We start from the raw sequence: 19605 nt of genomic DNA, 5'->3' as shown, positions 1-19605 counted from the left end.
CTTGAACAATCCGATCACTAGAAAGGAAATAGAAATAGCAATTAAAAACCTCCCTACAAATAAAAGTCCAGGACCGGACGGCTTCACCGGGGAATTCTACCAAACATACAAAGAAGAACTCATACCAGTACTTCTCAAACTCTTCCAGATGATTGAAAAGGAGGGAATAATCCCAAACTCATTCTATGAAGCCACCATCACCCTGATACCAAAACCAGGCAAAGACACTACAAAAAAAAGAGAATTAGAGGCCAATATCACTGATGATGATGAACATAGACACCAAAATCCTCACCAAAATTCTAGCAAATAGAATCCAACAACACATAAAAAAGATTATACAACATGACCAAGTGGGGTTCATCCCAGGGACACAAGGCTGGTTCAATATATGCAAATCAATCAGTGTAATACATCACATCAACAAGAGAAAGGACAAAAACCACATGATCATCTCAATCGATGCAGAAAAAGCATTTGATAAAATTCAACACCCATTTATGATAAAAACTCTCGCCAAAGTGGGTATAGAGGGAACATATCTCAACATAATAAAAGCTATATATGACAAACCTACAGCCAGCATAGTACTCAACGGTGAAAAACTCAAAAGCTTCCCACTAAAATCTGGGACAAGGATGCCCACTATCACCACTCCTATACAACATAGTCCTGGAAGTCCTAGCCACAGCAGTCAGGCAAGAGAAAGAAATAAAAGGGATCCAAATTGGAAAAGAAGAGGTAAAAGTGTCATTATATGCTGATGACATGTTACTATATATAGAAAACCCTAAAAGGTCCACACAAAAGCTACTAGAGCTGATTGAAGGATTCAGCAAGGTAGCAGTTTACAAAATTAACGTTCAAAAATCAGTTGCATTTCTTTACACTAACAATAAATCAACAGAAGAAGAAAGTAAAGAAACAATCCCCTTTCAAATATCACCCAAAGTAATAAAATATCTGGGAATAAATCTATCCAAGGAGGTGAAAGAATTATACACAGAAAACTATAAAGCATTGATGAAGGAAATTAAAGAAGACTTTAAAAAATGGAAAGATATTTCATGCTCTTGGATTGGAAGAATCAATATTGTTAAAATGGTCAAACTGCCCAAGGTAATCTACAGATTTAATGCAATCCCTATCCAATAACCCAGGACATATTTCACAGAACTAGAACAAATCATAATAAAATTTATATGGAACCATCAAAGACCTAGAATTGCCAAAGCATTACTGAAGAGAAAGAAAGAGGCTGGAGGAATAACTCTCCCAGACTTCAGACAGTACTATAGAGCTACAGTCAAGACAGCATGGTATTGGTACCAAAACATACATATAGCCCAGAAATGAACCCACAAACTTTTGGTCAACTCATCTTTGAGAAAGGAGGCAAGAATATACAATGGAATAAAGACAGTCTCTTCAGCAAATGGTGTTGGGAAAACTGGAGAGCAGCATGTAAAACAATGAAGCTAGAACACTCCCTTACACCATACACAAAAATAAACTCAAAATGGATTAAAGACTTAAACATAAGACAAGATACAATAAACCTCCTAGAGGAAAACTTAGGCAAAACATTATCTGACATGCATTTCAAAAATTTTCTCCTAGAAGAAATAAAAGCAAGAATAAACAAATGGGACCTAATGAAACTTACAAGCTTCTGCACAGCAAAGGAAACCAGAAGTAAAACAAGAAGAAAACCTACGGAATGGGAGAAAATTTTTGCAAGTGAAACCGACAAAGGCTTGATCTCCAGAATATATAAGCAGCTCATACGACTCAATAAGAAAAAAATAAACAACCCAATCCAAAAATGGGCAGAAGACCTAAACAAGCAATTCTCCAAGGAAGACATACAAATGATCAAAAAGCACATGAAAAAATGCTCAATATCACTAATTATCAGAGAAATGCAAATCAAAACTACAATGAGGTATCACCTCACACCAGTCAGAATGGCCGTCATTCAAAAATCCACAAATGACAAATGCTGGAGAGGCTGTAGAGAAAGGGGAACCCTCCTACACTGCTGGTGGGAATGCAGTTTGGTGCAGCCACTATGGAAAACAGTGTGGAGATTCATCAAAAGACTAGGAATAGACTTACCATATGACCCAGGAATCCCACTCCTGGGCTTGTATCCAGAAGGAAATCTACTTCAGGATGACACCTGCACCCCAATGTTCATAGCAGCACTATTTACAATAGCCAAAACATGGAAACAGCCTAAATGTCCATCAACAGGTGACTGGATAAAGAAGAGGTGGTATATTTATACAATGGAATACTACTCAGCCATAAAAACTGACAACATAATGCCATTTGCAGCAACATGGATGCTCCTGGAGAATGTCATTCTAAGTGAAGTAAGCCAGAAAGGGAAAGAAATACCATATGAGATCGCTCATATGTGGAATCTAAAAAACAAAAACAAAAACAAACAAACAAAAACAAAGAGTAAATAAAGGACAGAAATAGACTCAGAGACAGAGAATACAGACTTGTGGTTAACGGGGGGTGGAGGGTGGGAAGGGATAGCCTGGGATTTCAAAATTGTAGAATAGATAAACAAGATTACACTGTATAGCACAGGAAAATATACACAAAATGTTATGATAACTCACAGAGAAAAAAATGTGACAATGAGTGTGTATATGTCGATGAATGACCAAAAAATTGTGCTGAACACTGGAATTTGACACATTGTAAAATGATTATAAATCAATAAAAAAAGCTAAAAAAAAAAAACAAAAGAAAAAGAAAAATGCCATGAGTGTTGACAGGGGTTACATTGGATCTGTAGATTCCTTTGGGTAGATGGCCATTTTGATAATGTTGTTGCTTCCAACCCAAGAGCATAAGATATATTTCCATTTCTTTGTATCATCCTCAATTTCCTTCATCAGTGTTTTACAGTTTTCAGAATACACGTAACCTCCTTGGTTAAGTTTATTTCTAGGTATTTTGTTGGTTTTGATGAAATGGAAATGTTTATGCCAGTTCTAAAATTCTGGGTTTTGAAGTTAAAAATGAATGAAGGCAAAAAAAGGAAAAATACACTTCTCTCTTATGGGTGAATTGTATTCCATTACCTACATATGGTGAATCTCCTTTATCCATTCATCTGTTGATATGTACTTGGGATGCTTTCATGTCTTGGCAATTGTAAATAGTGTTGCTGTTAATAGTGGGATGCGTGTATCTTTTTGAATTTTTATTGTGTTTGGTTTTATTCCTTTAATAACTACATAAGTTTAAAAAGCTAAAGCTCTAAACAGTCTTAGAGACAATGAACAGTACATACATGTAAATTTAAAAAATATGTGCAGTAAAGACAGCTGAAAGACTCATGAGGGATTTCCTTTTCTGTGACACTTTCCTTTTTTCTTGCTGCCTTTAGAATTCTATCATTGTCTTTAAATTTTGCTTTTTGAATGATGGTATGTCTTGATGTGAGTCTGTCTCAGCTGATCCTGTTTGAGACTCTCTGATTCCTATGCCTTGATACTCGTTTCTTTCTTCAGATTAGGGAAGTTTTCAGCCTTAATTTTATCCAATGTTTTCTCAGCCTTTTTCTCTCTCCCTGCAGGGACTCCTGTAATGTGAGTGTTACTATGCTTGCTGCTGTCTCGGAAGTGCTTTAAACTCATGTAGCAGGCCTTTTCTTCTTGCTTTTTTGATTGGGTGTTTTTCATTCTGTCTTCCGGATTGCTAATGGATCATCTGCATTGCCTAATCTTCTGTACAACTTGCAGTTCTGCTCTGATTGGTCTTTTTTATATTTTCTAGTTCTTTTGACAGTTCTCCAGGTGCTCATCTCTTCTTTTTCCCAGTTCAGTTATCATTCTTGTTGCTATTGCTTTGACCTCTTTGTCAGGTAAAGTATTTATTTCTTTCATTATGGTTATTTTGTTATTCTTTCATTTAAAATGTGTTCTTGTGTCTTCTCATTTTAACTTTCTGTATTTCTGTGAAATTAGGTGAAACAGTTGCCTGCCCCAGAATGAAAGGTGTCCTTGTGTGAGAGCATTCCTGTGCAGTCTTCTGTGCCCAGTGGGTTTGTTGGGAACAGCTGGACCTGAAGTGATCCTGGGCTGCCCTCTTCCCCCGGGACGTGCTGGCAGCCGCTGCAATGGGGGCGGCAGGGCTGGAGTCAGAGTGGCTGGAGCCAGTTCCAGGTTGAAGCAGAGGCTTCTCCTCTGCTCAGTGACTGTTCCAGGCCTATCAGGGGTGGCACGGGGTCCTGTGGGGCTGGAGCAGGATCTCTGTGGAAGTGGGGTTCTCCTGGGTGTGGTGGCAGTCTCTGGTTTGGGATGTGGCTGAGGCCTGAGGGCTTGCAGCAGCACTTCTCTACTGGTTTTACTTTTTCCCCAGTGTGCACACCTTGGCTAGAGGGTGGATTGGGGCCAGAGAAATTGGGGCTGCACCACTGAGCTGGCCGCACCCCGTCAGGCGTGCACAGGAAAGTGAGTTCTGGTGATGGCAGGCCCTGCCCTGGTGCTGGTGCTGTTCCCTGCAGAGAGTGTGTGGGGACACTAGCTGGCCGTGACTGCCGGCCGTCTTTTCAGAGACAGGGCCACACCCACTGCAGCGCCACTTTCTCCCACGGTGTGCACTCTCACTGGCAGTGGAGGCCTCCGCCTGAGTGGGGAGCAGCAGCAGAACACAGAGGGAGGGAGCAGGAGCCTGGGGGAGTCCGGGGGTCCCCCTGAGCCACCCCTGCCAGCCGGCTGGAGCCCCAGGCAGTGTTCAGCCTGCTGTGTCCCTGCCGTGACGGGGAGTCAGCGGGCCTCTGCACAGGCTGTTCAAGAGCAGTGGCTCCGCATCTTAGAGCGCCCCAGCAAGCTCACTGGTTTTCACTCCAGCTGAGGGGACTGCTCATCCTGGTGCTGAACCCCGTGCCTGGGTGCCTGACACGTGCTTCAGACCAGGACATAAGGCGTGGGTTGTTGTCAGGGCTGGAGCACCTCTGTGACATCATGCTGTCTGAGCATGGATGCCCACAGCTCCTACTGTCTGTGGCTGGTGGGGAGCCCTGCGGGAGTGGCTGTACATCTGTCTGGCACAGACAGATGGGGCTCGTTATGATCATTCTTTGTAAAGATAGTATAAGGACAGGATATGCCATCTGGTTTTCCAAGGGATTGAATATTATAATGTGTGATGTGCCCCAGCTGCCTCGTGTGAGCAGCATGACTGCAGGTGCTCTGGGTCCAGGAATGCAAACTCCAGTTAAGCCCTTGGGAACCAAAGGAGCAGGTCCTAAAGGAGTCTGCTTACTCTAAATGCTCTTACTCATGCCAGTCATAGGGAAACACCAGATTAAGAAATGGATGCTGCCTGAATTTAGTGTTGAATTATTATAAAATGTAAGGAACCTACAAGATTCTGGGTAAAAATTAATGCAGTGACAATTGAAAATGATCCAAGGAATACATACAGTAAGAAACAGAGTCCTGAATTTAATCATCTTGTCTGATTTTCTCAGTGGGTAGTAAATAATTAGGGTTTTGACTAATTTTGTTTTGATTAAACTATAGAATGTGGTCAGTTGTGAAGTGTGAAAGTCTAAGGATGTTTGTAGTAAGGGTACTTGTGATGACACAGTTTTGGGGGTTAATGATTGCTGGGATGGATGAAATCGGCTGGCTGTGTATGCTGGTGGAAGAAGAGACATTGTTGATGCAAGTGGAGGCACTAACAGAAAGGAGGCTAGTGAAAAGTGGAGGCTGTGTCAGTTGATTCAGCAGCAATAAGCTGATAAGGCTGGTTACTAGGCCATAAGGTTTAGTGTTAATTCAGAGGATATAATTTTGGTAATTGTGTTAATTGTATTACTATAATGTTTGGAATAATGAGTTTTAGCCTTGAAGAAGGTTAAGATTTTGTACACAATCAGTACCGCAGGCACTGGATCCCACAGCTGTTAGTGACGGTCCCGGTGCGGCCACACAGGCGGGGAGCACTGATGGCAGGTGTTATGCCAGCTCACGTAGAATGGGTGCTGAGCATGGTGACAGCGGCTGTAATGAAAAATGATGATATTGTGCCATCTAAGCATAGTAATTGGGGATGTTAAGTGTGATTTATATATTAGTATCCATATAGGGTACTGTAAATGCAAAAAGGATAGTAAAATAGACTAATGCCATTTGATAATTATGAAGTTAATTACAGTTTTATTAGTCAAAATGTTTTTGTTTAAAGTAATTATCATACATTCATTCTAATCCTTTTAAATTCATTCATAGGCTAACTTTATGGCTACTAGTAATGTGATTACAGTTTGTGCCATGAAGAGTTTAGTTTTTAGGTTACTCTTCTGAAATGCTCAGGGTAGGGGTAGGAGGAGGGCAACTTCTAGGTCAAATATAGGAAAGTAGTGACGACTGAGAGTAAGTAAATGGAGAAGTTGGGCGTGCTGGCCCTATAGAGTCACATCCACACGTGTGTGGGCTTGATTTTTCTGGACACTGACTAGAGGAGGTCAGAGTGCAGTCAGGACAAGCTGTGAGTCTGGTAGTGTAGTGGTGAGTGATGTTGGTATAAGCTTTATTGTTTCTCCAGTTACAGGAAAAGCTGTAGACTGGAAGTCATTTGTTCTATTTAATACTAAAAGAATAAAATGCTCATCAATAGATAGCGATCTGTAGGAACAATCAAACTATCTACAAAATGCACTATCAGGCCACTGACTGAAATCCAAAATAACGAGATGTATAGGGAAATTTTAGTTGGGACAGGAAGCACAGAACAAGAAAAGTAGAGCCAATAATTTTGTGTAGTCAGTGGAAACTTTTAACCATGAAAACTACTGAGCCAAAAACTCCATCTGAAATTGAATTTTATATTCTTCTGACACTTGCAATAATATAAGTTCTTAGAGGAACTGTAATGAATCAAAGTTGAAGAATTGTTTATGACTTCTTTCTGTTAGATGATGGTGAGCGCAAGTGAGGGGAACTTCAGAGGCTCATAGAACTGAAGTATTAAGTTATTATGGGAACTGTGTGTGAGGTCAGTGTGTTGTTAGGTGATGTGAGCACATATCTTTATCTTTTTTCTGATCAGAAGGTAGATGGTCATTTTAGGATCTATGTACATTTGCCTGTGTGTGTGTGTGTGTGTGTGTGTGTGTGTGTGTGGTGAGAGTTTGGTCGTGGGGAGAAGCACTGTGAACTTACCCACCCTGTACTGAGAGCTGTAGGACATCCTTCCCTGCTAAAAATGACCCTGCTCTTGTCACCTCATCCCCACCCATGACAGCACTTCTTTGTAATGAATGTACGTAATGTCCTGTTTGTCATGGACCAATGCAATGCATCCATTTATAGTTCATAAAGTTATTTATATTTTAAATTAAAAGTACTTATATGTATGATGGATTTTATGTTGTTACTCTTATTTACCTTGGTGCCCGAATTAATGGTAATAGAAGACCCATTTCCTGAGACAAAGTTGACTTGCCGTTAAGAGTCAGGATCCCTCATGAACACATCCTCACCGTTTGTCTTGAGTGATGCATGACTTAATGTCATTGCAAGAGGAATTTCCCAAGGAAAAGCCAACGGTCTTCCTCAGAACCTCAGGGAGCAGGTCACAGTATGGGCTCCAGGTGGAATCGCTTTCCAAGGTAGATCTTAGTTCAGGGTAAAGTTACAGCACTCACCTCCCCGAGACCCTTAGGTGATTCACACCCCCTCTGTCTTCTCATCCATAAAATGGTTTATTGAGAATGTTGTGTAGTTGGAACACTGCACTTTGAATTTGGTCAGTTGGCACAGTTTATTGCTTAGTGTGAGACCTCAATACCTTTGACCTGATGCTAATTGGTGATTTACAGGGTGTCCTGATTCCTGAGGGTTGGAAGGAATTCTGATTGACAGTAGGAGGAGACCCAGGATCCCTGAAGCCTGCTCACCCTGGATGGGACTCAGTTCCTCCAGGCCAGGGGATCCTGGAGCCAGCACAACGCCTGAAGCCCAGCTGTGGGACCAGGAAGGCCCAGCAGTGTGGTTGGAAACGCAGCCCCACTGGGCCTGTGAGCAGTCGGGGTCAACTCCCCACAGGGCAGGAGGGTCTCTCTGACTCCTGAGACTGGCAGGCCCCATGTGCTCAGTATTTCTTGATTGAGTGAACACAAACACCCCCCATATCTAGACACCAAGTCTTCCCACCACCCCAAAAGGGTTTCTCAGGCCCCCTCACAGCCAGTACTGCCCCAAAGCACAACTTTGCTTCTGCCCCACCCAGGTAGTTTCTGCCTCCTTGAACCTGTGTGTAAGTGAATCACTCAAGGGCAGTGTAGGGGGTGTGACAATATACAATTATTTTTTATAATTTTATATATTTTTGGCAAAAACCATAGGGCTTATTTTTATGCATGTGACATACATACTTAAAATTAATGTGTCACCTACAAGTGTACTACAGATAAGGACAGCCACATGGGTGTGGCGATGTGATTAAGATGGTGTGCTGTTAAGATCTCCGTCTTGTGGACGTTCTCTCTGCATTTTGTGTGCAGTGCTGAGCGAAGGGGAGAGAGGACCTCCCACCCTGCCTGTATATTTGATTCCTCCTGGTTCTGTCATTGTCTACCTAATAAGTTTTTCAGCCACTGCCCAAGGGTAATCCTGGGAATTTGGAAAAGGAGGAGGGAGCACCCAAGAAATAGGGGGCAGGGGACATCAGTTGGGCAGGACCAGAAAGCATAAGGTCAGAAAAGTTTGCAGAGAGGACCCAGGGTTAGATGGCAGTTGGTGGTGGGGGATCAGTTAGGAGGGGCACATTGTAAAAGTGACGTCACCCAGAATGTCCACTGTGAGGTCACAGGGGCAAAGGCAGGTGATTGGTTGAGAGAGGACATAAAGCATGGGGCGTTGCTAAGGCAGCGTTCAGACAGGAGTAGGCTTGGAGGGAGGCGTCTGGTCCCCTCCAGCTGCTCCTGAGAGTCCGCTTGCCTGCTGTTTGTTTTCCTGACCTGCTGACCTCCTGACCTGACTGAACCCTCCTTCCTCCCCTCAAGAGCTTGATTGGCCCTCATCCTTTCTGTGACCCCCTTCTCCTCCCAAGTGCCCAACCCCTCTTCCTGTCACACTCCCTCCCCACCCCATCCCCCACCCCTCCCCTCCCCTCCCCTCCCCAACCCTCCCCTTCCCTCCCCTGTCCCCTCCCCACCTGAGAGGACCAGGACATGTAGGTGATGGGGATGTTCTGGTCCCACGTGCTGGGGTGTACTGGATATGAATATACAACTGTGAGTAAACATCGGGCATCAGGTGTCCTCCTTTTTCCTGGGCTCTTTCACACTGTGGTTAAATAGATACTTTCTCATAGGGCCCTTGATGGGATTGCATCGTTGGTGAAGCCCGAGGCTCTCAGGACAGGTTTCTTGACCAGCCTAGAGTGGCTCTGGCCACCGGCGTCCTCAAGATCTGAGTCCTATCAGGACCTCTTGGACCAAACAGCAGGTTGACAGGATGAAACCTGAATTAGTTACTTTATTGCATCAAAGAAGGAAGTGTGAACATCCTAAAAGCCATTGAGTTGTATGCCTAAAATGGGGGAGTGGGTGAATTATATCTCAGTAAAGCAGTTTTTTAAAAAGAGAGAAACTCCTATTTACTAGAAGTCATAGTGAGACTGGCTCCCGGAAAGCTTGTCAGGATCCTGCTTCAAATTGTGCGTGTTCCGGTTCTGTCCCTGTGCAGTGTAATCTCCTGTGTGTGCACCCTTCCTGGTGGTGACATCTGGCAGTCCTGGGATCAGTGGGGTCTCAGCACTGGGTTGGTGCTGGTCTGTTAAACAGGGAAATGTCATCTCTGCTCTGTGCTTTCTGGTTTGTTAACTTACAGCAACTTTGTTTTTTCTTTGAAGTGTATTCTTTTCAGAAATTTTAATGTAACAAAAATATTCAATAGCCCTATAAATTTTAAAATATTTTTATTGAAGTATAGTCAGTTTACCATGCTGTCCATTTCTCATGTACAACAGAATGCTTCAGTCATAAAGGAAAATACATATATTCATTTTCATATTCTTTTTTTTACCATAAATTACTATAAGATATTAAATAGAGTTCCCTGTGCTGTACAGTGTAAACTAGTTGTTGTCTACTTTATAGAGATTAGTATTCATGAATCTCAAACTTCCAATTTTTCCCTTCCCACTCCCTTTCCCTCTGGTAACCATAGTTTGTTTTCTATGCTCTAAGTCTGTTTCTGTTTTGTAAATAAGTTTGTCTTTTTTTTTTTGATTCCAAATATAAGTGATATCATATGGTATTTTTCTTTTCCTTTATGACTACTTCACTTAGAATGACATTCTCCAGGTCCATCCATTCCCTGTTGCTGCAAATGGCATCATTTTATCATTTTTATGGCTGAGTAGTAGTCTATTGTGTAAAATATACCACAGCTTTTTTTTTTTACATTTTTATTCAGTTATAGTCATTTTACAATAGTGTGTCAAATTCTAGTGTAGAGCACAGTTTTTCAGTTATATATGAACATACATATTTTCATTGTCAGAATTTTTTCTCTGTGAACTAGCATAAGATCTTGTATATATTTCCCTGTGATATACAGTATAATCTTGATTATATATTCTGCATATGCCTGTCAGTATCTACAAATTTCAAACTCCCAATCTGTCCCTTCCCACCCCTCAGCCCCTTGGAAACCGCAAGTTTGTATTCTATGTCTGTGAGTCTTTTTCTGTTTTGTATTTATGCTCTTTTTTATTTATTTTTTTTGGATTCCACATGTGAGCAAACTCATATGGTATTTTTCTTTCTCTTTTTGGCTTACTTCACTTAGAATGACATTCTCTAGGGACATCCATGTTGCTGCAAATGGCATATTGGTTTTTTATGGCCAAATACTATTTCATTGTATAAATATACCACCTCTTCTTTATCCAGTCATCTGTTGATGGACATTTAGGCTGTTTCCATGTCTTGGCTATTGTAAATAGTGCTGCTATGAACATTGGGGTGCAGGTGTATTTTTGAAGTAGGGTTCCTTCTGGACATATGCCCAGGAGTGGGATTATTAGGTCATATGGTAAGTCTATTCTTAGTCTTTTGAGGAATCTACAAACTTTTGCACAGTGGCTGCACCAACCTGCATTCCCACCAGCAGTGTAGGAGAGTTCCCTTTTCTCCACAGCCTCTCCAACATTTGTCATTTGTGGACTTTTGAATGATGGCCATTCTGACTTGTGTGAGGTGATACCTCATTGTAGTTTTGATTTGCAATTCTCTGATAATCAGTGATAATGAGCACTTTTTCATGTGCCTGTTAGCCATTTGTATGTCTTCACTGCACAATTGCTTGTTTAGGTCTTCTGCCCATTTTTGGATTGAGTTTTTTTTTTTTTTCTTATTTAGTTGTATGATTTGTTTCTATATTCTGGCGATTAAGCCCTTGTCAGTTTCATGTTTTGCAAAAGTTTTCTCCCATTCTGTAGGTTGTCTTTTTGTTTTCCTTATGGTTTCCATTGCTATGCAAAAGCTTCCAAGTTTAATTAGGTCCCATTTGTTTATTTTTGCTTTTATTTTTATTGGACTTCTAGCAAATTCTTAGTTATCCCTTTCCTTTTTATCTTGGAGGCTGCCCCCAGGGACTCTGTGTCCAGCTAGGTTGATGGGGGAGCCCTGAGAGCCGAGCTGATGTGAAAATCAGTGGCTGCAACCTGCTGTGATGTTTACAATGAGGAAATGCTCAGGAGGGATGTGACCAGGAAGTGGACGAGTTGTCTTTTTTTTTACTGACGTGTCCTTGTGAAGAATGTTGATTTCCCCAAAGCAGAAAGTGTTCTTCATGTCTTTAGAATTGTCTAAATATAAAGAAAATTCAGATACATGCTGTGAAATTTTTACTGTGTCAGGATAAATCACCTCCACACACTAAAAAAGAAAGACTGAGAACACCTCATGGATTTAAGTGGTTTGTTCTGATAGGCTTCCACCAGATTCTTACGGACCTGGAAAAACTGAGTGTCAGGAACAATCTTTGCACTGAAGCAGAATCAATGCCACATGAACACTCCACCCAAAGAAGAGTCTGTTCTGTTTCTTTTGAGCCTACTAAGGAGGGCGTTTCTAGGTCATCTTTGTTGGGATTTTTTCCCTCAAAGGGAATGAGGCTGAGTTCTCACAGGTTAGTCAGCCCTCTTTCCCTACCACATCTTTGAGCATTTGGAAAACTAACTTGTCCTTCTCCACCATTGCCCATGGCCGCTGACAGAACCTGAGTCCATCGGCCCTGATGGATAGACTTTAGGTAGGAGGCAGCTGCTGACGTCAGCACTCAGACAGTGCCGTGTGTAACAAGCATGCCCATGGTGGAGGGGGGTTTACCAGTTAGCGACTAGATGGTGTTTGTTTTTGTGCCTTTTATCTGCATGTCTCTCCTTTGTGCTGAGATCCACTGCTCTCTCAGATGGCAGCTATGCAAAGACAGTGCATGTTTTCCACCAGCACACATTTTACTGACCCCAACTGTGAGAGCTGACAATGACAGTGTTACTGATTTCAGAGGCTGCTTTCTAGAGGGGTTTTATTTGCACAAGACTGAAACTTGGTGTCTAGATAAAGTACAAATTACATTGTGCATTTATTCCCTCCTATAGTACTTATAAATCTAGTTTTTACAAAACTATGTGTTTGGCTTTTGTTTTGGTGACTGTACATTCCAGAAATACAAATTAATTTTCTTGGTGGCTGTTAATGGACGTAGGTGCAGTACTGTGAAATATGCATGTAAATTATTTGTACTGATTATTTTGAGTTTTCTTTTTATGTAACTTCATTCTTTGTGTAATCTTGTATAATATGATTAAAACTCTATTATACAAATCCCTATTTATTTCAGAAGTCTGACATTACATGCTCTGGTTCAGAACCAAAGTGAATATTGAAGAAAACCTCCATGGTTTTTAGATAGTTGGGCTAAAATATATCATTAATTTTTGCTGGAATAGTAATTTTGACATTATTCTAAGAGCTGGTCTGCTTTCTCACTCATGTCCAGTCTATAAATGTAGAAATACATCTCTGTACATCTCTCTGTATTTTAACACATACCTTCATTGCTCTTTCCCCATACATGTTGGGTGTATTTTTGGAGACATTTCATAGGGGTTTGTCCAGGTACTTCATGAACATACATTAGAAGATGGAGGCGTCCCATGCCCTGTAGGTTTGTGTTTGCTTATTTTCAATTTCAAGTTGGCTTCTACATTCATAAGTTAAGTTCTGTTAACTATTTTAAAAATATTTGCAATGTGCCTGTCAGCAAAGTCAAATTTCTAACATTTTGTGTATCAGGTATTTGACGTATGTGTGCAGCAGTGAAACTATTACCAAATCAAGGCAGTAAACATGCCCACACTCCCAAGAGCTCCTTTGAACTCAAGTGTCCCTTCTCGCCTCTCTGTGGAGCTATCTGAGGATGTGGTTGAGGGTTTCTAAAGATGATTCTCTGTGACATATACACTGGGAATGTATTTGAGGTTCCTCATTATATCTAATATCTTTTCAGATCCTCGACACTCTGATTCTCCTTTTCCATCCTGCGTCTGATGTTTATGAACTTCTGTGGAAGCTTATTCTTCTTGCTGCCTCCTGGGGAGTTTCTATTTTTCTCTTGTTCGTCTGGAGGACCGTCCTTGCTGTGAGTATTACTAAAGTACCTGACAGTGTCCTTTTAATCACACCTAATAGGAATTTTTATAGTCACTGGACATTTTATTTGCCTGCATGGGCCAGAATCCAGGAGTCTTTTCTTTGTTTCCTTTTAGGTTATTAACTTGAACACAAATTAGTTTTGAAATGGAAATTTGTTGCAAAATCTTTATAGTAAGAACTCATTGAGCAAGACAACAGTATATTCTCAATGAGACAATGGCAATTTATAAACTCTTCTCTTCAATAACAAAACAGGAAGGTTAAGTATTTGGCGAGTCCATCTATCTCTCCACCTGCCCCTGCCTGTGTGTTGGGTGACAGGGGACAGGGAAGCGCAGTGTTCCTGAGCAAGTGTGAAGTTAAGGGAACATCTGTGGTTTTCTGTTTGCCCTCCATGGATGCATTCTTCTATTGCCACATTATTGCCACTGGATCTTCGACACTGTGATGATTCTCCAATATCTTGGCAAGGTTAGGGGCTGGCCTCAGTCTCTGATCATCACTTAAAGTTTTGAATGAAGAAATATGTGTTAAGGGTCAGGGAAATGTGTCTTTACATGGTATTACAGTGGAGTCCTGCCTGGGTTTTACTGAACTATTACTCTTCATACGATGACTTGTATCTGAATCAAGAAGCACGTTTGCTTCTTGAAAATGGTCGCTGTCAGTCCTGCTGCTGTGTGTGGTTTTACTACAGCCATTACTCACTTTCATTCTCGTCTGATGTCTCATTTGATGTCCGTTTGTTTTTGTGGTCTTGACAAATCTTACGACCTCATATGTTACAATTGCTTATCAATTCAACAGTCAACCCTGTATAAGATTTCAGAAAACCTTTCATTGAATGAAAGGGGTGCATTTTAATCTTAGTATAAAGATTTTGCCTTTATTTTTCTTTTAGTTTTCTCCTCTCTGTCTCTCTCTCTATTTTGAAGGTTACACAACTATCCAGGTTCTGGACTTAAGTGTGGATGTTTGGTTTGACAAAAAAAATTAGATAAATGATGCTTTACAACAACATATCATGAAAATAATATAGTTCAGTTTTGTTAAATGTGAATATGCGTTATGAAAATTGAATAGAGTGATGTTTATTTAATAGAATGTAAGCAGATCTTTTGTTCTAAAATAAGTTATTTACCATTGTGCTATCAGAAATGGTGAGTGAAAGATCATGCCTTAAGTAGGAAATTCTGATTTTTCCTGATTTTTAATCATATTAATTGTTATGCTGAACCAAAGTGATAATTGTGATTTCAATGGATTACTGTTTTGATAGTTTATTAGAAATTATAGATTTACTAATTATATGTTTTGACTTCAAATTTAATGTTTCTTCCTCTCCTAGGTAAAGCCTCCAGTGTGTCAAGGTAAGGTATTAGGTTTTAGTTTCCTTTGTAATATTTTCTCTATACCAGGATTTGATGTGGATTTTAATTCAACTAAGAGTAAACACAATGACTTCTGATGTCTAACTGACTTCTCAACTCTTGAAAATTTTCCTCCTGCAATGGTGTCTAAATGACATCGTAGAGGAAGTTGACATCTATTGAGCTAAGAGGCCAGGAGGGTCACAGGAGTAGGGAGACTAGGATGAGTTTAATTTTGCATAGCAACCTTGAGGAAGCAGGTGATGAGAAGAGTCTAATGTTCGGAGTGTGTCCCTAATATGAGCTGGCTCTTGGTGAAAAGTAAAGATGCTGAAACACTACTTGCGCCTGTCAGGACTCTCCAGGCTGAGGGAGGGATGCAGATGTAGCCAGGCGGTGTGTGTCACAGCAGAGGGGCATCCATGGGCTGTGACTCATAAGTGAAAGGAGCCATTCATGGCAGTGGGAACTTAATGGAAGTGATTCAGCCTGAGGATGATGCTTTCTATGCAGGCTTCACACGCTGCTGACCGAGTGGGGCTGTGCGTGATGGGCAGGGTGGCTGCCCGGTGCTCAGTAGGCCCTCAAGGGCTGCTGTTGGTGACAGTTGATGCAGAAGGGCTGGTGCTGAGAAGAGGGATCTCAGCATCAGAGCATCCCCACTGGGCAGACAGAAGACGCGTGTGCACTGTGTGGTCAGATGAGGGTCTTAGATGCCTGAGAGAGGAGTCTGGTTCTGAGGGCTGCGTTCTAGAGCTTCACACGTGGAGTCGCCTGTGACTGGCTGTTTTACATGTGCTGCTTTCCTGAAGCAGTGATGGTAACATTCTCATCCTGGCGATAGAAAAGCTTGTCATTTAGGGCCTGTGTGTTATCCAGGTCCTCCAGTGACTAGGTGGGGAAGCCCACATGGTACCAAAGTGTTTAATTCCAGCGAACTTGTCCTTCAGGCCCCCAACATTGTTTTCATGAAAGACGATCTTCCAGGCAGCAGGAAGACACTGGAGGCCTGTGCAGGCCCAGTCAGGCAACGTTTTGAACTTGCCTTCTGTGGTGTTGCAGATAAGGCCTGGCTGTGGGGTGAACCTGCGTGGGATAAGGGTTCTATTTTTTTAAGCAGGGGCATGTTTACTTACCTTAGTAATTGGAGGAGAGAATGTTAAGGGGACAGGATGCTTGGTTTTTCTTTTTCATCTCTGGTGATATCAGAAGTATTTGAATGATTGAATTTTCTAAGAATGGTGCTTATAGCTGGGAGAGAATTTAGGGGAAGACTTTTTATTGTGTTTCTGCATCTTTGAAAAAAATTAAACTAGGAATCTCAATGATCTCACATTTAGAATGCCACTAAGATTTGCTTCCTTTAGGCACAGTAGAAAAGCTAAAAGGTTAATTATACTCATAGTGCCAGCCAGATATGTCTCTACTGCAAATAAATCATGATAATTCTATTCTACTGGGTTTTCTTGCCAATATGAGAAATTCCTTCATCTCCTTTTAGTTACTTTAAAGCAGATGACTGAGCAGAGCAAGAATTTGGAGAATGAAAACAGAGAACTTGCAGAAAATATATCTGCTTGGGTGCAGAAGGTATCCTTGTCCTTTTGCTTTTTTTTTTTTTGTGATTTTACCTTCAGTTCCTCCCCACTCTGGCAGTTCAGTTATTTGGCTCTCTTTTCCTTCATCCTACTGTCCTGTTCCATGTGTTCCATAAGAGGTCTAGGTTCAAAGCAAGTGTCCTAGATAAAAAAAAAAAAAAAAAAACACCCAAAAAACAAATTTCTTCTGTAGAGCACAGGGAACTCTACTTGATATCTTGTAATCTATAATGAAAAAGAATGTGAAGACAAACATAACATAGGTGTATATATATATGTGACTGAAACATGCTGTACACCAGAAAACTGACACGTTGTAACTGACTATATATCAGTAAAAAAATAAAGCAAGTGTCGTAGATGTAAAGCACCACTTTCTGTATTAGTGGAAGGGGTCACACACAAGATAGGTTCAGCTAGCAGTGTAATTAGTATTTGTAATTCTGTTTCCTTCATTACATTTTTGCATAGACCAACAACGCAAAGAAATGCTTAGAGGAGGCCATCAGGCAAAAGAAGCTGCCCTCTGAGAAAGCACTGAAGTTTAAGGTACGAACCTCATGTTAGATTACATTCTGAAAATAGAAATGAAAGTAATGAGTAATTGTTACTAATTCAATGTTTCATTGAATGAGAGCTTGAAAGCCATTGAGAAGGTGAATGAAAATTTGAATGACATCATTCAGATTGTTCAAGCTAAGCTGCAGGCAGTGAGGGACCAGAACGCCAAGAGCCCACACCTGGTAAGAGCTGCCACGTTGACCATAGCCGGGCTTCTGAGGCTTTTTGTGCCCTGGGCGAGCTGCATGCACCTGCTCCTCCTGCTTTTGACCACAGCAGATTGTGAGTGCCCAGGAGCGGAAATTCCCTGTGAACAATGACCCAGAATTTCATGGACTAAAACCTCTGTGACTTTTTCTATTTCAGAGACTAGGAAATATGTCTTATTTTCACAACCTAGAGAGTTTTCTCACCACTCACACTGCCCTCCAAGATACACAGAAGATGCCAGGAAATACCTGAGAAGTTAAGGAAGTTACTAGACTAGGTGCACAGTTCCTTGCCCTGTTGATGTTAAACAGAGAATTTTCCATGTGAATTTGGGTAAACTTTGTTTATATTTCACCAGCAACACTCATTTGTGAGCTCTTTGACATGAGCAGTTTCCCACCCTTGCTTCCTCTTGTCGTCCAGTTGTGCCCTCCATTGTCCAGGGAGGAGGAAGCCTGTGGAGGTGAGGAAAAATCTGTGCCTGGAGGTCTTTTTTCCACATTTCTTTATGGGCTTGATATTTGTCCTGGGCCCAGCCTGTATCAGCTGCCATCACAGGAAACTTAGGGGTAGTTGTGGGTACTGGCTGAGAAGGGACAGGATTCCAAAAGGGTTGAAGAGAAGCAACTGCCCATCAGAACAAACCAAGACTTTCTGGAAGAGATTGGCCGGCTGGCAGTGGAAGAGGACCAGCTGAAGAAGGAAATGCAAGATGCAAAGGGTCAGAATGAGCTGCTAGGATGCCCGGTGCTAGAACTTGAAGGAAGAGGCCCTGTCTGCTGTAAACTCTCAAATGGAGCACTGTCTTCAGCCCCAAACCGAAATTCAGGGAAAGTCTCAGATGCTTTCAAGCATATGTAAGGGAACATATAACACTTGCTTTCCTTTCTTTATAAAATTTGTATGTTCAGAATCATTTCACTGCCTTAATATCTTCTGGAGAGAATGCTCACCAAAGTCTTTGGACATGTACCAGGGCTAATATATTTATTTTCTAAGGTTTGTTTTGCAGTTAACAAAATACTTTGTTTCTGGAAAAAACAATTACACTTTTTAAACATATCACCCTGAGTTTTCATTGAAATCTTAGTACATACATTATTTCTGTCCTGTGTGAAGATACTGGAAAAAGGAACATCTCCAGAGCACTTGAAAGGTGCTGTTTCAATGAACACTTCAGGAATTTGAGGTAAATGCCTCCAGTTGCAGCAGGATTTCCACTGTACACATTAGCTTTCACAAGGAACAACAATCTCATGTCTTAGAAGATTAAATATTGATATCTACTCAAATTATTTTTCTTGGGAATTTAGTCACCAGTGAGAATGTTTTAAGTTGAAATTGCTCTTAATAAATCTCATGTCTGTGAAGCCACAGTGAAATCTGAAGAAATGCATGTGCAGGAGGACGTTCAGCTCAGCATCAAGAAGAGAGTAAGGATTGTTACTCACCCCCAGAGATGCTTACCTCAGAGAACCGAGCATCACTGTGTCAGTGTTTAATTGTGCTGTAACGCACGGAAAGCAGATGGCCCATTTAGCTGATTCCAAGCGTATGATTCTTCTCATGTTAAGTATGTGCACATTGCTGTGGATCAGTACTTCTTGAATGTTTTCTCATATCTATCTTACAGCCAGGTGTTTCGAAGACCAGATCTGATGATTCGATGCAGTGAGCTGTGACAACTGGGGACTGCAGCCTGGAAGGTATGTTGCTTGTTGGGAAGAAAACCTTACATACAGGATTCCTGGGAGATGTTGTGGCTTCAGTTCTAGACCCCTAGAGTAAAATAAATATAATAAAGAGAGTTAAATAACTTATTTTTTGGGGTTTTTTTTTTTTTTTTTTTTGGTTTTGCAGTGCAAAGAACAGTTAAGTTTACACTATACTGTAGTCTATTAAGTGAGCAATACCACTGTGTCTAAAAACCCCAATGTTCATAACTTAATGAAAATACTCTTTATTACTAAAAACTGCTAGCCATCATTGGAGCCTTTAGTGAGGTTTAATCTTTTTGTTGGTGGATGGTTTTTTTTTTTAACTTTTTTTTTATTGAGTTACAGTCATTTTGGTGGATGGCCTTGAATTAACATTGGTGGCTGCTGACTGGTCATTGTGGCAGATGCTGAAGATCGGTGTGGCTTTTGCAATTTCTTAACAT

General features: G+C 41.1%; 1 long non-coding RNA gene across 1 annotated transcript; it reads left to right on the top strand.

The window, feature by feature from the left end:
• Positions 1-13578: 13578 nt before the first annotated feature.
• On the top strand, positions 13579-19137 carry LOC135320631 (uncharacterized). The gene is made up of 5 exons (XR_010379876.1): positions 13579-13691; positions 15054-15075; positions 16577-16665; positions 17145-17222; positions 19078-19137. It is a non-coding gene; the product is annotated as an uncharacterized LOC135320631 (long non-coding RNA).
• The last annotated feature ends 468 nt before the right edge of the window (positions 19138-19605 follow it).

Source organism: Camelus dromedarius, unplaced genomic scaffold (assembly GCF_036321535.1).
Source record: "Camelus dromedarius isolate mCamDro1 unplaced genomic scaffold, mCamDro1.pat HAP1_SCAFFOLD_13, whole genome shotgun sequence".
NCBI lineage: Eukaryota > Metazoa > Chordata > Mammalia > Artiodactyla > Camelidae > Camelus > Camelus dromedarius.
The sequence above is the reverse complement of the archived record's forward strand: the minus strand, read 5'-3'. Positions and strand labels throughout refer to the sequence as shown.